An 8,830-nucleotide genomic window follows, 5' to 3' on the forward strand; every position below is an offset into this window, starting at 1 on the left:
ACTCAATTTTTGAGGTGGAAAGAACTTTGCCAAGAAGGCATTGACTAGCTTTTCCCAAGAGTTCAGGCTTTCTTTAGGTTGTGAGTCCAACCATGTCCTAGCTCTGTCTCTTACAGCAAAAGGGAATAGCATAAGTCTGTAGACCTCAGGGTCAACCCCCATTAGTCTTGACAGTGTCACAGATTTGCAAGAATTCAGCTAAGAACTGATGAGGATCTTCCAATGGAAGTCCATGGAACTTGCAATTCTGTTGCATTAGAGAAACTAATTGAGGCTTAAGCTCAAAGTTGTTTGCTCCAATGGCAGGGATAGAGATGCTTCTCCCATAGAAGTCGGGAGTAGGTGCAGTAAAGTCACCCAGCACCTTCCTTGCATTGTTGGCATTGTTGTTGTTTTCGGCTGCCATGGGTTCTTCTTCTTTGAAGATTTCTGTTAGGTCCTCTACAGAGAGTTGTGCCTTAGCTTCTCTTAGCTTTCGCTTCAAGGTCCTTTCAGGTTCAGGGTCAGCTTCAACAAGAATGCTTTTGTCTTTGCTCCTGCTCATATGAAAGACAAGAGAACAAGAAAATATGGAATCCTCTATGTCACAGTATAGAGATTCCTTGAGGTGTCAGAGGAAAAGGAAATTAGAAGGAAGAGGTAGAAGAATTCGAACTTAGTCAGATAGAGTTCGAATTGTGCATTGAGGAGGAGTGGTACTCCATAAATAGAAGGATGCGAGAAGAGGGGAAGAAATTTCGAAAATTAAATTAAAAAGATTTTAAAAACATTTTGAAAAACTTTAATTGATTTTCGAAAACCAAGAGTGGGAAAGAAATCAAGTGATTTTTTGAAAAATATTTTGAAATTAGAATTTAAAAAGATATGATTGAAAACTATTTTGAAAAAAAAAAGATGTGATTAAAAAGATTTGATTGAAAAGTTATGCTTTTAAAAAGATATGATTGAAAAGATATGATTTGAAAACAATTTTAAAAAGATTTGATTTTTAAAGAATAATGACTTGCCTCACAAGAAAAGATATGATTCAAACATTAAACCTCTCTCAGCAGAAAAGGCAACATACTTAAAATGTTCAATCAAATCATTAATTGTTAGCAAGTATCTTTGAAAAAGGAAAGAAATTGATTTTGAAAAAGATTTGATTGAAAAGATATGATTTGAAAAAGATTTGATTTTGAAAAACTTTGAAAACTTGAAAAAAAAATCTGAATTAAAAACAGAATCTTCTCTCTTGTGCCATCCTGGCGTTAAACGCCCAGAATGGTGCACATTCTGGCGTTTAACGCCCAATGCACTACCTTTTTGGGCGTTAAACGCCCAACCAGGCACCCTGGCTGGCATTTAAACGCCAGTCTGTCCTTCTTCACTGGGCGTTTTGAACGCCCAGCTTTTTCTGTGTAATTCCTCTGCTGCATGTACTGAATCTTCAGTTCCCTGTACTATTGACTTGAAAATAGAACCAAGATCAAATAAACAATGCATGCAAGAAATTAGACACTAGACTCAAACAAGAAACATAAAATATTTTTGATTTTTTTATGATTTTGTAATTTTTTTGTGCTTTTTTTTTCGAAAATTAAGTGGAAAAGAAAATAAAGGTATCAAAATTCTTAATGAGGATTCCAGGAATCATGCAATGTTAGTCTAAAGCTTCAGTCTAAAGGAATTAGACATGAATAGCCAAGCTTCAGCAGGACACTGCATTCAAGAGCTAAATTGATGAGAATCAATAAGCTTTGGTGATTGATGAGCGGATAATTTGTACGCTTTTTGGCATTGTTTTTAGTATGTTTTTAGTAGTTTTAGTTGAGTTCTTAGTATATTTTTATTAGTTTTTAGTTAAAATTCACTTTTCTGGACTTTACTATGAGTTTGTGTGTTTTTCTGTGATTTCAGATATTTTCTGGCTGAAATTGAGGGACCTGAGCAAAAATCTGATTCAGAGACTGAAAAGGACTGCAGATGCTGTTGGATTCTGACCTCCCTGCACTCGAAGTGGATTTTCTGGAGCTACAGAAGCCCAATTGGCGCGCTCTCAACGGCGTTGGAAAGTAGACATCCTGGGCTTTCCAGCAATATATGATAGTCCATACTTTGCCCAAGATTTGGTGGCCCAAACCGGCGTTCAAAGTCACCCTCAGAATTCCCAGCGTTAAACGCCGGAACTGGCACCTAAATGGGAGTTAAACGCCCAAACTGGCATAAAAGCTGGCGTTTAACTCCAAGAAGAGTCTCTACACGAAAATGCTTCAATGCTCAGCCCAAGCACACACCAAGTGGGTCCGGAAGTGGATTTTTATGTCATTTACTCATCTCTGTACACCCTAGGCTACTAGTTCCTATAAATAGGACCCTTTACTATTGTATTTTCATCTTCTGATCTTTGGAATCTGTTGATCTTTAGATCTTTTGATCACTTTGGGAGGCTGGCCACACGGCCATGCCTAGACCTTGTTCTTATGTATTTTCAACGGTGGAGTTTCTACACACCATAGATTAAGGTGTGGAGCTCTGCTGTACCTTGAGTATTAATGTAATTACTATTGTTCTTCTATTCAATTCCGCTTGTTCTTATTCTAAGATATTCATTTGCACACAAGAACATGATGAATGTGATGATTATGTGACGCTCATCATCATTCTCACTCATGAACAAAGTGACTGACAACCACTCTTGTTCTACAAGCAAACGAGGCTCTAATGTTTATCTCTTGGATTCCTGATACACGATGCATGGTTGATCGACTGACAACCGAGTGCTCGCCTGACAAACGAGCCAGCCATTCCGTGAGATCAGAGTCTTCGTGGTATAGGCAAGAACTGATGGCGGCATTCAAGAGAATCCGGAAGGTCTAACCTTGTCTGTGGTATTCTGAGTAGGATTCAATGATTGAATGACTGTGACGTGCTTCAAACTCCTGAGGGCGGGGCGCTAGTGACAGACGCAAAAGAATCACTGGATTCTATTCCGGCCTGATCGAGAACCGACAGATGGATAGCCGTGCCGTGACAGGGTGCGTTGAACATTTCCACTGAGAGGATGGGAGGTAGCCACTGACAACAGTGAAACCCTTGCATAAGCTTGCCATGGAAAGGAGTAAGAAGGATTGGATGAAGACAGTAGGAAAGCAAAGAGACGGAAGGGACCAAGCATCTTCATACGCTTATCTGAAGCTCTCACCAATGATATACATAAGTATCTCTATCTTTATCTTTATGTTTTATTCATTCATCATCTATACCCATTTGAGTCTGCCTGACTAACATCTACAAGGTGACCATAGCTTGCTTCATACCAACAATCTCCGTGGGATCGACCCTTACTCGCGTAAGGTTTATTACTTGGACGACCCAGTGCACTTGCTGGTTAGTTGTGCAAAGTTGTGTTTATGCCATGGTATTGAGCACCAAGTTTTTGGAGCCATTACTAGGGATTATTTGAGTTGTGAAAAGTAGTGATCACAATTTCGCACACCAAGTTTTTGGCGCCGTTGCCGGGGATTGTTTCGTGTATGGACAACTGACGGTTCATCTTGTTGCTTAGATTAGGTATTTTTTTTCAGAGTTCTTAAGAATGAATTCTAGAGTTTCATGATGATCTGTTGAAGTCTGGCTGGCTGAGAAGCCATGTCTAATCTTATTGGACCGAGGTTTCAACTTATCATCACAAGAGCTTGTTAATTTTTATCAATCTTGCTGTTGGAGCAATGATCTGCTAAGGCTTGGCTGGCCATTGGCCATGTCTAGTGTTTTGGACCGAAACTTTCTTTGAAAGCTTGGCTGGCTGTGAAGCCATGTCTAATTCCTGGACCGGAGTCTTAGACTAGTATTGCAATGATTCCTGGAATTCAAATTAAGAATTCTGAAACCTTTATTTTCTATTTCATTATAGTTTTCGAAAAATCCAAAAAAAAAAATTTCAAAATCATAAAAACCAAAAATATTTTATGTTTCTTGTTTGAGTCTAGTGTCTAATTTTAAGTTTGGTGTCTTGCATGCATTGTTTATTTGATCTTAGTTCTATTTTCAAGTCAATAGTACAGGGAACTGAAGATTCAGAACATGCAGCAGAGGAATTACACAGAAAAAGCTGGGCGTTCAAAACGCCCAGTGAAGAAGGACAGACTGGCGTTTAAACGCCAGCCAGGGTGCCTGGTTGGGCGTTTAACGCCCAAAAAGGTAGTGCATTGGGCGTTAAACGCCAGAATGTGCACCATTCTGGGCGTTTAACGCCAGGATGGCACAAGGGGGAGGATTTTGTTTTCAAAATCAATTTTTTTCTGGTTTTCAAAGTCTTTCAAAATCAAATCTTTTTCAAATCAAATCTTTTCAATCAAATGTTTTCAAAATCTATTTCTTTCATTTTTCAAAGATACTTGCTATCAATTAATGATTTGATTCAACATTTCAAGTATGTTGCCTTTTCTGTTGAGAAAGGTTTAATGTTTGAATCATATCTTTTCTTGTTAACCAAGTCATCATTTTTTAAAATCAAATCTTTTTAAAATTGTTTTCAAATCATATCTTTTCAATCAAATCTTTTTAATCACATCTTTTTCAAAATAATTTTTTATCATATCTTTTTTATTTCTAATTTCAAATCTTTTTCAAAAATTACTTGATCTCTTTCTCACTCTTGTTTTTCGAAAATCAAATTAAAGTTTTTCAAAATCTTTTTAAAATCTTTTTAATTAATTTTCGAAAATCTCTTCCTCTCTTCTCACATCCTTCTATTTATGGAGTACCACTCCTTCTCAATGCACAATTCGAACTCTATCTCACTAAAGTTCGAATTTTTCTACCTCTTCCTTCTATTTTTCTGTTCCTCTAACACCTCAAGGAATCTCTATACTGTGACATAGAGGATTCCATATTTTCTTGTTCTCTTCTCTTTCATATGAGCAGGAACAAAGACAAAGGCATTCTTGTTGAAGCTGACCCTGAACCTGAAAGGACCTTGAAGCGAAAGCTAAGAGAAGCTAAGGCACACCTCTCTGTAGAGGACCTAACAGAAATCTTCAAAGAAGAAGAAGACATGGCAGCCGAAAACAACAACAATGCAAACAATGCAAGGAAGGTGCTGGGTGACTTTACTGCACCTACTCCCGACTTCTATGGGAGAAGCATCTCTATCCCTGCCATTGGAGCAAACAACTTTGAGCTTAAGCCTCAATTAGTTTCTCTAATGCAACAGAATTGCAAGTTCCATGGACTTCCATTGGAAGATCCTCATCAGTTCTTAGCTGAATTCTTGCAAATCTGTGACACTGTCAAGACTAATGGGGTTGTCCCTGAGGTCTACAGACTTATGCTATTCCCTTTTGCTGTAAGAGACAGAGCTAGGACATGGTTGGACTCACAACCTAAAGAAAGCCTGGACTCATGGGAAAAGCTAGTCAATACCTTCTTGGCAAAGTTCTTTCCACCTCAAAAATTGAGTAAGCTTAGAGTGGAAGTCCAAACCTTCAGACAGAAGGATGGAGAATCCCTCTATGAAGCTTGGGAAAGATACAAATAATTAATCAGAAAATATCCATCTGACATGCTTTCTGAATGGAGCATCATAGGTATTTTCCATGATGGTCTCTCTGAACTATCCAAGATGTCTTTGGATAGCTCTGCTGGAGGATCTCTTCATCTGAAGAAGACGCCTACAGAAGCTCAAGAGCTAATTGAAATGGTTGCAAATAACCAATTCATGTATACTTCTGAAAGGAATACTGTGAACAATGGGACAAATCAGAAGAAAGGAGTTCTTGAGATTGATACTCTGAATGCCATATTGGCTCAGAACAAAATACTGACTCAGCAAGTCAACTTGATTTCTCAAAGTCTGTCTGGAATGCAAAATGCACCAAGCAGTACTAAGGATGCTTCATCTGAAGAAGAAGCCTATGATCCTGAGAACCCTTCAATGGAAGAGGTGAATTACCTAGGAGAACCCTATGGAAACACCTATAATTCTTCATAGAGAAATCACCCAAATTTCTCATGGAAGGATCAAGAGAGACCTTAACAAGGTTTCAATAACAATAATGGTGGAAGAAATAGGTTTAGCAATAGCAAGCCTTTTCCATCATCTTCTCAGCAACAGACAGAGAATTCTAAGCAGAGCCACTCTGATTTAGCAACCATGGTCTCTGATCTAATCAAAACCACTCAAAGTTTCATGACTGAAACAAGGTCCTCCATTAGGAATTTTGAGGCACAAGTGGGACAGCTGAGCAAGAAAATTACTGAACTCCCTCTTAGTACTCTTCCAAGCAATACAGAAGAAAATCCAAAAGGAGAGTGCAAGGCCCTCAACATGGCCGAATTTGGGGAGAAAGGAGAGGCAGTGGACGCCACTGAGGAAGACCTCAATGGGCGTGCACTGACCTCCAATGAGTTCCCTAATGTGGAACCATGGGAATCTGAGGCTCAAAATGAGACCATAGAGATTCCAATGAATTTACTCCTGCCATTCATGAGCTCTGATGAGTATTCTTCCTCTGAAGAGGATGAGTATGTCACTGAAGAGCAAGTTGCTAAATACCTTGGAGCAATCATGAAGCTAAATGACAAGTTATTTGGAAATGAGACTTGGGAGAACAAACCTCCTTTGCTCACCAAAGAACTGGATGACTTGTCTAGGCAGAAATTACCTCAAAAGAGATAGGACCCTGGGATGTTCTCAATACCTTGTACCATAGGCACCATGACCTTCAAGAAGGCTCTGTGTGACTTAGGGTCAAGTGTAAACCTCATGCCTCTCTATGTAATGGAGAAGCTGGGGATCTTTGAGGTACAAGCTGCAAGAATCTCACTAGAGATGGCAGACAATTCAAGAAAACAAGCTTATGGACTTGTAGAGGATGTTTTGGTGAAGATTGAAGACCATTACATCCCTGCTGATTTCATAGTCCTAGAGACTGGGAAGTGCATGGATGAATCCATCATCCTTGGCAGACCCTTTCTAGCCACAGCAAGGGCTGTGATTGATGTTGATGGAGGTGAACTGATCATTCAAGTGAATGAAGAATCCTTTGTGTTTAAGGCTCAAGGATATCCCTCTGTCACCATGGAGAGGAAGCATGGAGAGCTTCTCTCAACTCAGAGTCAAACAGAGCCCCCACAGTCAAACTCTAAGTTTGGTGTTGGGAGGCCACAACCAAACTCTAAGTTTGGTGTTGAACCCCCACATTCAAACTCTAAGTTTGGTGTTGGGAGGTTCCAACATTGCTTTGAGTATCTGTAAGGCTCCATGAGAGCCCTCTGTCAAGCTACTGACATTAAAGAAGCGCTTGTTGGGAGGCAACCCAATGTTATATTTTATCTATCTTCTTTTGTTATTTTATATTTTTTGTAGGTTGATGATCATAAGGAGTCACAAAATCAATTGAAAAAGCAAAAACAGAATGAAAAACAGGAAGAAAAATAGCACACCCTGGAGGAAGAACCTACTGGCGTTTAAACGCCAGTAAGGCTAGCAGGTGGGCGTTTAACGCCCAGTCTGGCACCATTCTGGGCGTTTAACGCCAGAAAGGGGCACCAGACAGGCGTTAAACGCCAGGAAAGGGCAAGAACCTGGCGTTAAACGCCAGAAATGGGCACCAGCCCGGCGTTTAACGCCAGAATTGGCTCAAAACGTGTTTTCTCATGCCATTTGGTGCAGGGATGACTTTTCCTTGACACCTCAGGATCTGTGGACCCCACAGGATCCCCACCAACCCTACCACCCTCTTTCTTCTTCACCCATTCACCAATCACCTCAACACCTCTTCCCCAAAAAACCCTTCACCTATCAAATCCCATCTTTCTCTTCACCACTCACACCCATCCTTCATAAAACCCCACCTACCTCACCCTTCAAATTCAAACCACTTTCCCTCCCAAACCCACCCATACATAACCGAACCATGAGCCCCCCCCCCCTCTCCTATATAAACCCTTCTTCACCCCTTCATTATCACACAACCTAAACACCACTTCTCCCCCTCTTTGGCCGAACACAAAGCCATTCCCTTCTTCCTCATTTCTTCTTCTTCGACTCTCTTCTTTCTTCTTTTGCTCGAGGACGAGCAAACCTTTTAAGTTTGGTGTGGTAAAAGCATTGCTTTTCGTTTTTCCATAACCATTTATGGCATCCAAGGCCGGAGAAACCTCTAGAAAGAGGAAAGGGAAGGCAAAAGCTTCCACCTCCGAGTCATGGGAGATAGAGAGATTCATCTCAAGGGTGCATCAAGACCACTTCTATGAAGTTGTGACCTTGAAGAAGGTGATCCCCGAGGTCCCTTTTTCACTCAAAAAGAGTGAATATCCGGAGATCCGACATGAGATCCGAAGAAGAGGTTGGGAAATTCTTACTAACCCCATTCAACAAGTCGGAATCTTAATGGTTCAAGAGTTCTATGCCAATGCATGGATCACCAAGAGCCATGATCAAAGTGTGAACCCGAACCCAAAGAATTGGCTCACTATGGTTCGGGGGAAATACTTGGATTTTAGTCCGGAAAATGTAAGGTTGGCATTCAACTTGCCTATGATGCAAGGAGATGAACATCCTTACACTAGAAGGGTCAACTTTGATCAAAGGTTGGACCAAGTCCTCACTGACATTTGTGAAGAGGGCGCCCAATGGAAGAGAGATTCAAGAAGGAAGCCGGTTCAATTGAGAAGGCATGACCTCAAGCCCGTGGCTAGAGGATGGTTGGAGTTTATTCAATGCTCAATCATTCCCACTAGCAACCGGTCCGAAGTTACTCTAGACCGGGCCATCATGATTCATAGCATCATGAGTGGAGAAGAAGTGGAAGTTCATGAGGTTATAGCACAAGTCCTCTACCTT

General features: G+C 40.4%; 1 non-coding gene across 1 annotated transcript; it reads right to left on the reverse strand.

Annotated features, from left to right (window-relative positions):
- Window positions 1-5,443: 5,443 nt before the first annotated feature.
- LOC130959121 (small nucleolar RNA R71) lies at window positions 5,444-5,547 on the reverse strand. The gene has a single exon (XR_009078216.1). It is a non-coding gene; the product is annotated as a small nucleolar RNA R71 (small nucleolar RNA).
- Window positions 5,548-8,830: the final 3,283 nt, after the last annotated feature.

The sequence above is a fragment of the Arachis stenosperma genome, chromosome 10 (genome assembly GCF_014773155.1).
Source record: "Arachis stenosperma cultivar V10309 chromosome 10, arast.V10309.gnm1.PFL2, whole genome shotgun sequence".
Taxonomy (NCBI): domain Eukaryota; kingdom Viridiplantae; phylum Streptophyta; class Magnoliopsida; order Fabales; family Fabaceae; genus Arachis; species Arachis stenosperma.